Source organism: Malania oleifera, chromosome 2 (assembly GCF_029873635.1).
Source record: "Malania oleifera isolate guangnan ecotype guangnan chromosome 2, ASM2987363v1, whole genome shotgun sequence".
NCBI classification, from domain to species: Eukaryota; Viridiplantae; Streptophyta; class Magnoliopsida; order Santalales; family Ximeniaceae; genus Malania; species Malania oleifera.
Genome location: NC_080418.1, coordinates 70,227,776 through 70,236,711, shown reverse-complemented (window position 1 = coordinate 70,236,711; position 8,936 = coordinate 70,227,776).

Here is an 8,936-nt window from a genome sequence, read left to right as displayed (position 1 = left end):
AGGGGGAAGCCGGGAAGGTGTATCCGAGAAGTGAGGGAAGGGGGGAAACCGGGAAGGTGTATCCACTCTCCAGATTCTAGAGTGATGTCGTGATGCGGAGGAGAGGTGGTTAGGAAGACGATTGGGCTTGGGCGAGCTTGACGCCTATGAGGAGGAGTCGAGGGTGGTTCTCACTTCTTAGTGAACTAGTATATGCGCGAGAGAAGAGAAATAAGAATGAGAGGGAGCTTGTGTGCTGGTGATGATGTACGGAGACGGCGATGGCGATGGCGATGGTGGTGTGGAGCAGTGAGCTCGGATGAGCGAGAGAGAGGTAGTGACTCAGTGATGGCCTTCCGACTTCAGAGAGCAGTGATTGTGTAGTCTGTGTTGGTGACGATGGCCGGCAATGGCGACGGCGATGGACACAGACGATGGCATTGCGTGAAGATGGAGTTTGGTGGTGTGGACTATGGAGGACCAAGCTCAAGTGAGTGAGAGAGAGGCAGTGACTCACTGCCAGTAAGGGCCTTCTGCGTTCTGGCTTCTAAGAGGCGAGAGCACTGCTGGAGAGGGAATACCGGAATAATAAATAATGAATATCCAGATTTTAATTTACTAATTTATATTTAAAATTTAATTAATTATTAATTCGGTTAATCGGTTAACCGAATTAATATTCTCCATTCACTGAACCAAAACCCGATTCACCGAAATGTTGGAAAGCATAACCAAACCGATCGAACAGAATTTTTTAAACGAACCGAACTGACCAATTTTGGTCGGTTAATTCGGTTCATTCGGTTTTCTCCGAATTATGCTCACCCCTAACTAAGCTTACAGTATATCTTATATGCATGACATGTAGGTAATTATTATGGACCTTATCTCCTACTTACTATTACAGACCCATGTTACATAAAATGAATTTACAATATGAAACTAATCTTCAGGATCTCGATGCTTTCATGTGTCATTACTTAATTTGCTAAAATGAACCTACACATACACTTGAAAGCCATCAAATACCTGAGTATTTTTCATTATAAAAACTGGGTGTGACCTATAAGGTCAACAACCCAAAAGGGAGTATGTTGTTTAATCGTTTACAGAAATCTTAGTTGAGAGAGTGCAAACAAATTTCATTCACTACAGGGCTTACACATATTCACAAGGTTACAACCACATACCTTGAGTAGGAAAATCGCTAAAGTTCTGCTGATTATATTTTGGTTGGGTATTTTGGTGGTTGATTACTTTAGTTATTAATTGGTTGTTGGATTGCTTAAGTTTTTGTTTACTTGTGTTGTGATTGTTTTGTGGATTGATTGAATAACTAAGCTTCATTGTGTGTTTGATAAATTAACAAGTCGTTTAAGAATTTGTAAAAAGAATTAAAAGAAAATTTTAATAACCCAATTCATCCCCCCTCTTAGGACTACACCTTAACTTTCATATGTCTTTTCTTATTCCCAGACCAAGGGCACCTGGGAATGATATTGATGTTTACTTGCGTCCATTAATTGAGGAGTTAAAGAACTATAGGAAAAAGGAGTGGATGTCATGCCCCGAACCCAGAAATGGGACCCAGGGGTGAAAACGTAACCTAACCTATCTCTGTATCATACAAATCAACACAGATACAATATAAAGGATGAGGGTCCGACCCCGTGGGGTTCCCAGGCACCCTAAACATATCCAATCATAATCATATACGCAGCGAAAAAAGCCATTATATATCAACATATGTAGCACCATACCAGAGTATATACAAAAGCAGAACATAGCTCTAACAAAACGTACAAACTGGGTGCCCAAATACAACTCAAAATGGCAACCCAAAAAAACTACAGTCCTAGCACTTACCCAAGCGCTAACGCAGTACACCGGCCACTACGCTCTCTACACCAGGACGCTAGTTTCGGTTACCCGAAGGACCTGTAAAAATGTACGTACAGTAGGGGTGAGACACCTCTTAGTAAGGAAGAACACAAGTTATATCGGTGTGTGGAATTTGAGTGTTATCATGATGCAACATACACGCAGTTAAATGCATTCCAGTACTAATTTACACAGTGCATATACGCACACATACGGCGGCCATTTATACGCAGCCCCGTCACAATGCATACACATGATCAGTAATCCTCAGTGTCTTCACACTCTTCGGCCAGAAGCCGGCCCACAACATACGGCGTTGGCCTATAGCCAACCCGTAAACACGGCGCCACTGGCATATGGCTAGTCCCTGACTCCCATGGCATCGTACCGGCGCTAAACTGGTGGATCCACACCCTTCGGCCTGATCTGCCAGAATAGGCTCACGCCCTCGGATATAGAGCCGGACGCTCTTGCCTACATGGCAGGCGATAACACGCCCTCAGATATAGAGCCGGACACTCTTAGTACCTAGAACAATTTCGGAATCGCGTTCCTACTAGCATTTCAACATATCACACACACATGCATGCTCATATAACCAAAAAAACCACACTTATTTGGTAATCTAAATCATGGTTTTTCAAAAAAATACAGTTTAAACAAGTCAAGGCACGAGCATCCCAATATCACATTATAAATCACACATATACTCGGTTTTCAACAAAACTCGGGATTCAGCCTGTCGCCCCCTTTTTCCCAAAAATGTAATAATGAAAAGTCCATAGTTTTCCCTATTAGATCCTCCCAAATGAGTAGCCAAAACACACACAGGACCATGGACCACAATTCCACCGAGTCCGATTTCAAAAATAACCAATATAATTATAGTTCCCCTTACTTTAACCCCGTAAGCAAATCCCAAACTCCAAGGTCCCTAAAGAGCAAACCGAGTTCCAAAACCTACAAATCACAGTACAGAATATGTTCACAAGGCAGTTACCTACAAATCTACCATATCATAATTGAAAACCAAGCCTTACCTCGATTTTACGCCGAAACCCAAAAATCTCCGAAACGAGATTCTGATCCATAGAAGTTGTAGAGAATCCTTCCACGATCCTCGTGGTAGCTTCCGTTTTTCGATTCCGTCAACGATCAGCAAAGAATTCTAGAGAGGAGTAGGGAGAGGTTTAGAGAGAGAGAGAGAGAGAGATAAAAATCTAGGTTTGCTTAGCTTGGAAGAAATGAGAATTTCCTTTATAGCCCTTTGACCCGGGAAATTTCTAATTTTGCCCCTTTTTTAATATTTAAACCCATTTTTCATATTTTGGGTTCTTACAGTGGAGACATTCGATGTGGAAACCGAGACAGCATTTAAGATGCATGCTGCAATGTTGTGGACAATTAATGATTTTCCCACTTACGGCAACCTGTCGGGTTGGAGCACAAAAGGTTACTTAGCATGCCCAATTTGTAATAAGGATACTGTGTCCTTATCCTTGAAGCATGGATGCAAGTTATGCTTTATATGTCATCATCGTTTTCTATGACCTGGGCATCCTTGGAGGACTGGTGGCATCAAAAGCTTTAATGAAAAACTTGAATGAAGGTTGCAGCCAAAACGACTAAGTGGGGAAGAGATATTAAACCAGCTCAGGTTGATCGAAGATGTGAAATTTGGGAAATCACCAACCAGTAAAAAAAGAAAACCTGCTAAGTAGGAGTTGAATTGGACAAAAAGAAGCATCTTCTTCGAGTTGTCATACTGGAAAGATCTTCCACTACACCACAACTTGGATGTCATGCATATCGAAAAGAACATTTGTGAGAATGTCATTTGTAAAGGACACCGCAATTTCTCATTGGGATATGGAAGATTTGGGAATACATCCTGAGTTGCATCTGATTCGTGATGGGGACAAACTTCTCATGCCATCAGCCCGTTACACATTTTTGAAGGATAAGACGAATGATTTCTTCGAATGGTTGAAATCAGTGAATCCCTAATGGATATGCAGCAAACATAGCTCAATGCATAAGCATGAAGGAAAGGAAGATAGTAGGAATGAAAAGTCATGACTGTCACGCCCTTCTGCAATGGGTTCTACCCGTTTTCCTTCATGGACACTTGACTGATGATGTTCGCTCAGTGCTAATTGAGTTAGGGATCTTCTTCTGAGAGTTGTGCTCCAAGAAATTGAGCGTAAGCATACTTTAATGGTTAGAGGAGGACATTGTGATCATACTATACAAGCTAGAGAAAATATTTCCACTAGCATCCTTCGATGTGATTGTCTACCTAGCTGTCCATTTACCAAGGGAGACCATAATTGGAGGACCGGTGCAATATCGTTGGATGCATAATATTAAGAGGTAAATTATAAAGTCCTTATACAATGTTCATGTGATTTCCTCACTTTCCTTGTACGTAGAAGTCACTAATGCTATGTAAAATGAACAGGTTCTTGTCCACTTTGAAGGAGTATGTGCGCAATAAGGTACAGCCGGAAGGTTCAATCATTGAGGCATACATTAATAGTGAATGTCTTGCATTTTGCTCAATGAATCTACATGATATTGAGACAAGGTTCACTCGTGATGAGCGAAATTCAGACGTTCATGTTGACCTAGTTGGTCATATCCCGTTTTGATAATGAAAAATACACTTACTACTGATGTTTGCACTAAGGCTTGCATGCAGGTTCACTCTACGCAAGGAATTGAAAAGAATGCTATATCATGATGGCGTATGGGGATATTACAGAAGACTGAAGAATATTGTACCTTATTTGTAATTATGTTTTTGTAATTAATTATGGACTATAACACTATATGACCTGTACTAATCTACATCATGCATGGAAGGAAAACATGCTCAAAATGACCTTAGATAGATCTTAGGTTCCCACACTTAATGCACAAAGCCCCACTAAACTTTACATGTTATCAGGGGTCAAATTAAAATCAAAGAATAGACCTTAGGTTAAAATCATTAGGCTTCAAGCGACTGAACTTGGCAAGTCAAATTGCCTTAGTCGAACGAACCGTGGACCGGTCAAAAAGTTGACCAGGATTCGGGCAACCGAACTCAAAATAACTTGTGTCCACGATCAGCCGAACTTGTACCTTGTACTTTTCCATCGTCCCCGGCCGCTCGAACTTATAGTTCATTTTACCCTCAGGTGATCGAACATGGCAATTCGGTAAGATGAACTATGGTTCAGATGACTGAACTTCTGACAGAATGGAAATCGCCTTTATTCAGCAAATCAAACCTAAACTCAGGCACCCGAACTTCAAATATAACTTATTCTCTTGTGTCTGTTCGGACGACCAAATCGTGGATCAGGCGCCCGAAACTCTCAGGTTGTTTTAATTTTTACCAAGGTTAAGAAAGGTTAAATGAGATTAATTTTCTTAAACAGTTTTAAAACATTTTTTATAATTACCCCTATGTCCCCAACGGTCAAAATTAAGCCTTTATCTATATATAAGGGCTCATTTTCTTGTATTACTAACGATTAGCAAAAAGTGATTAAGCAAAATCCTCTGAAAAATCCTAAGCCCTATTTTGCTATACAAACCTCAAACACTCATATTCTACTACTCTCTTAAGAGATCAAATCTTTGTGAGTATTTGTTGATTGTTTCATTGTGCTAAAAACCCTCATTGGCATATTGCATTTGATTTTCGTTTGAGGGTTAAGCAAAGATTTTTCCCCTTGATTTTATTTAATAAATCTTTGGTTGGGAAAAATCTTAGAGCTAAGTGGGTATTTGCATCATTATTGCAAGACTCATTAGGACTTGTATTTTTTGTGTGCAAAAACATTTTTCACAAGCTTCTATTTTTTCAAATATCTCTTGAGCTATTATTTTGTGAAAAATCTTGGTTGAGATATTTTGAATATACTTGCTGAAACACTTTGAAACTTGGGGTCATTAATTTACCCTGATAAGTGTTTCAAAGTTTGCTTGGAAACACACTCTAGATCTTGACTGTATATTTACATTAGATTAAGTGTTTAGCACACATTATTAAGCACTGAGCATATTTACTATCATCTATGCATGTGTTACTATTTGGACTGTATTGTTGTACGTATCTGCTTGTTGAGAAGCATATTTCCATGTACACAAAAATTACATTTGTTGTATTCCATGCATGAGCTTGAAGAGGGAAACTAGTCCTGTTGAATAACTCCCGGATTGGCTTAGACCCGGTGCACCATCCTGGTAAGGTGTAGTTGTAGGTTGAGATCAGCTCCGTTAATTGACCTGGTTGTATTAGGTGCTGCTCCCCCCGTGAAGTGAGCATTATAGTAAAATCCTTGTGTTGGTGAGCCAAGGCGGGGACGTAGGTATTTTGGTCTAACCTCGATAACATATCTTGTGTGCATTTTACATTTTCACAATTCATTTACCGCACGTGCATGCTTTATAGTGAATGAATGGATTTATAATTGCATAGACAAACCCTAGGTTGCATAATACTTTTGTTAGACTGTTTGACCTAGGAAATAATTTTTAAATATCCTATTTATCCCCCCCCCCCTTCTTAGGATTGTACCAAAGCTAACAATTGGTATCAGAGCCCTTTTACTTAGACTTAACAATTAGTTAGTAAAAAGAACATGATGGCTCTTGTTGGTGTATCCCCTTCATGTGAGGGAAGGTTAGTTATGAACCCTCCAACGTTTTGCGGTGAAAATTTCACCGTATGGAAATTTAGAATGACTTTATTTGTTAAATCCTTGAATTGGAGGTTCTGGAAAGTCATTACCCAAGGAGATAGTATACCTATGAAAGTAATTGATTGTGTTGATGTTCCTAAATCTAAATTTGAGCTGAATGATAATGATAGGAACTTAATGCAAGTAAATTTTGATGCCATGAACACCTTGTTGCATGCTTTAGATTCTAATGTTTTTAATGAGGTTATGGCATGTAACAGTGCTAAGGAAGTATGGGAGGAACTTGAAAGGAAATATGGAGCAACTACGCAGGAATAGGTGATCACTCCTTGTGACTCAAGCTCTACTGATCTTGAAGGAGGTAAACAGTGCTTTATAGCTCTAACCGACGATGAGGTAAACTCGTCTCCTCCTACGTTATCAGATAACCTTGGTAATGATTCATGTGATGATTTGAATGATGCATCTGATACTGAATCATGTGATAGTTCTAATAGTGAGAGCATGCCTACTTATGAAGAATTGCAAATTGAATATGTTAGAGTTTATAAGTCACTTGTTAAAGCTAATAAAAGGTATAATACTTTGAAAAAAAGTTTGAGACATGTGTGAAAGAATATGAATCAAAAGTTCTTGGTGAAATGGAAAATGATTTAAAAATCAAACAGTTAGTAAACAAAAATGAAAAATTAGAAAAAGAATTGAATGTAGTAAGATCTCAATCTTCAAATGACAATAATAAAGATCATCTTATTGCAGAACTTGAATATAAAGCAAACAACATGACTAAAGAGTTTGTTAAATTATAAGATGTTTGCAAAGGTCGTAAGAAGTTAAAAACACAAGATCTAGAAAAGAAAGTAGAAGACCAAGCTAAGATCATCTACAACTTCACTAAAGGCAAGGGCAACTTTAATAAGTTGTCAGGTTCACAAAATATGACCTTAGACAAGGAAGGTATAGGATATAATGGAGTTAGAAATAGAAAGAGGAAAAATTTGTACATGGGGTACTTTGTGAGAGAGTCTGTTCATTATTCTAGTACCTCCTCCAGTCCTTATACCCATACCTATTGTGCTTTATGTAAAAAGAAGGGACACACCAAGTTTGATTGTCCATTCAAATGGAAAGGGGTCAAAATGAAATAGGTGCGGAGAGTGAAAGAAAAATCCGAGTCTATCTCTCCTTGACCTAATCCATCTCTCTTCATCCCTAAAAATGTTCCAAGTGTCAACAAATTAGAATAGGGGGACTCCATAATCCTTTGGTCATTATTTTAAATCATAGGAGGTCATTTTATATGAGAAAAGGTAAAAAAGAGAAAAGTTTGACTATGTTCAATCGGCTGAACTTTTTTAGCTAAGACCCTTTGGGCAACTGAACTTGAAGCTTCACTAGCATGTTGACCACATTCGGGCGGCTAAATGTTTCATTTCAAAACCTGCTCGGGCAACCAAACATGGTTTAGGTAACCGAACTAATATTCGGGCAACTAAATCCTGATTCAGCCAACTGAACCGAAATGAACTATTTTGGTTCGGGGTACAGAGCTTTGGATCATGAGAAGACTGTTGAAATTCAGCCAACCGACCCTATGTTCGGTCAACCGAATAGAATTAGACCTGTGGGGCAACTATTATAGTTCAGGAAACCAAAGGCTTGTTCAGGCGATCGAACCGCAGTCTATATATACTTTACACGCGTGAACTGTCTCAATTTTTCTCCGTTCTTGAGAGCTCGTTCAGAATTTTTCTCTTCCAGCCTTCCCATTTTCATTCCTAGCCTAGTCTTTCTTAGAAAAACCTTTTCCTAATCATGTCCAGAGATCAAAAATGCGTGGAGTCAAGCATTGCTCTTAAGAAATGGTTCCATACGCCTGAAAAATGGATCAAGTATAAAAAAGTCTTTTGGCTCAAGGAGCCCATACTAGGTAAGGTTCTGGACATTCAGTTTATGCAGACCTATTTCAATAATGTGCTAGAAATGTTTAGATATCAGGGTGGTATGAGTTTATAAGCTTCTAGCCCAAGGGGATCTACCCTATCCTTGTCAGGCTATTCTATGCCAATATTGGGCAGGACAACCAGGGATCCTACTCCCGAGTGTTTAATATAGACATTCAGTTCGATGAGGCATATCTAGCTGAGACATTCAATATCCAGAGAGTTGACTTCGACTATACTGACTCCACCTTAACTTAGATCAATGAGAAGGATTTCACAGTGAGTACCTTCATGAATTTAGTTATGTCACATCCTGTTGTTGATCTTAGTCACACACCCAGCTATAGGTCATTGACTCTAGAGGCGAATGCGGTACACCACCTGATATCTTATAATATTTTTCTGAAGTCTAGGTTGAGGGATCATGTCTCGTACCTAG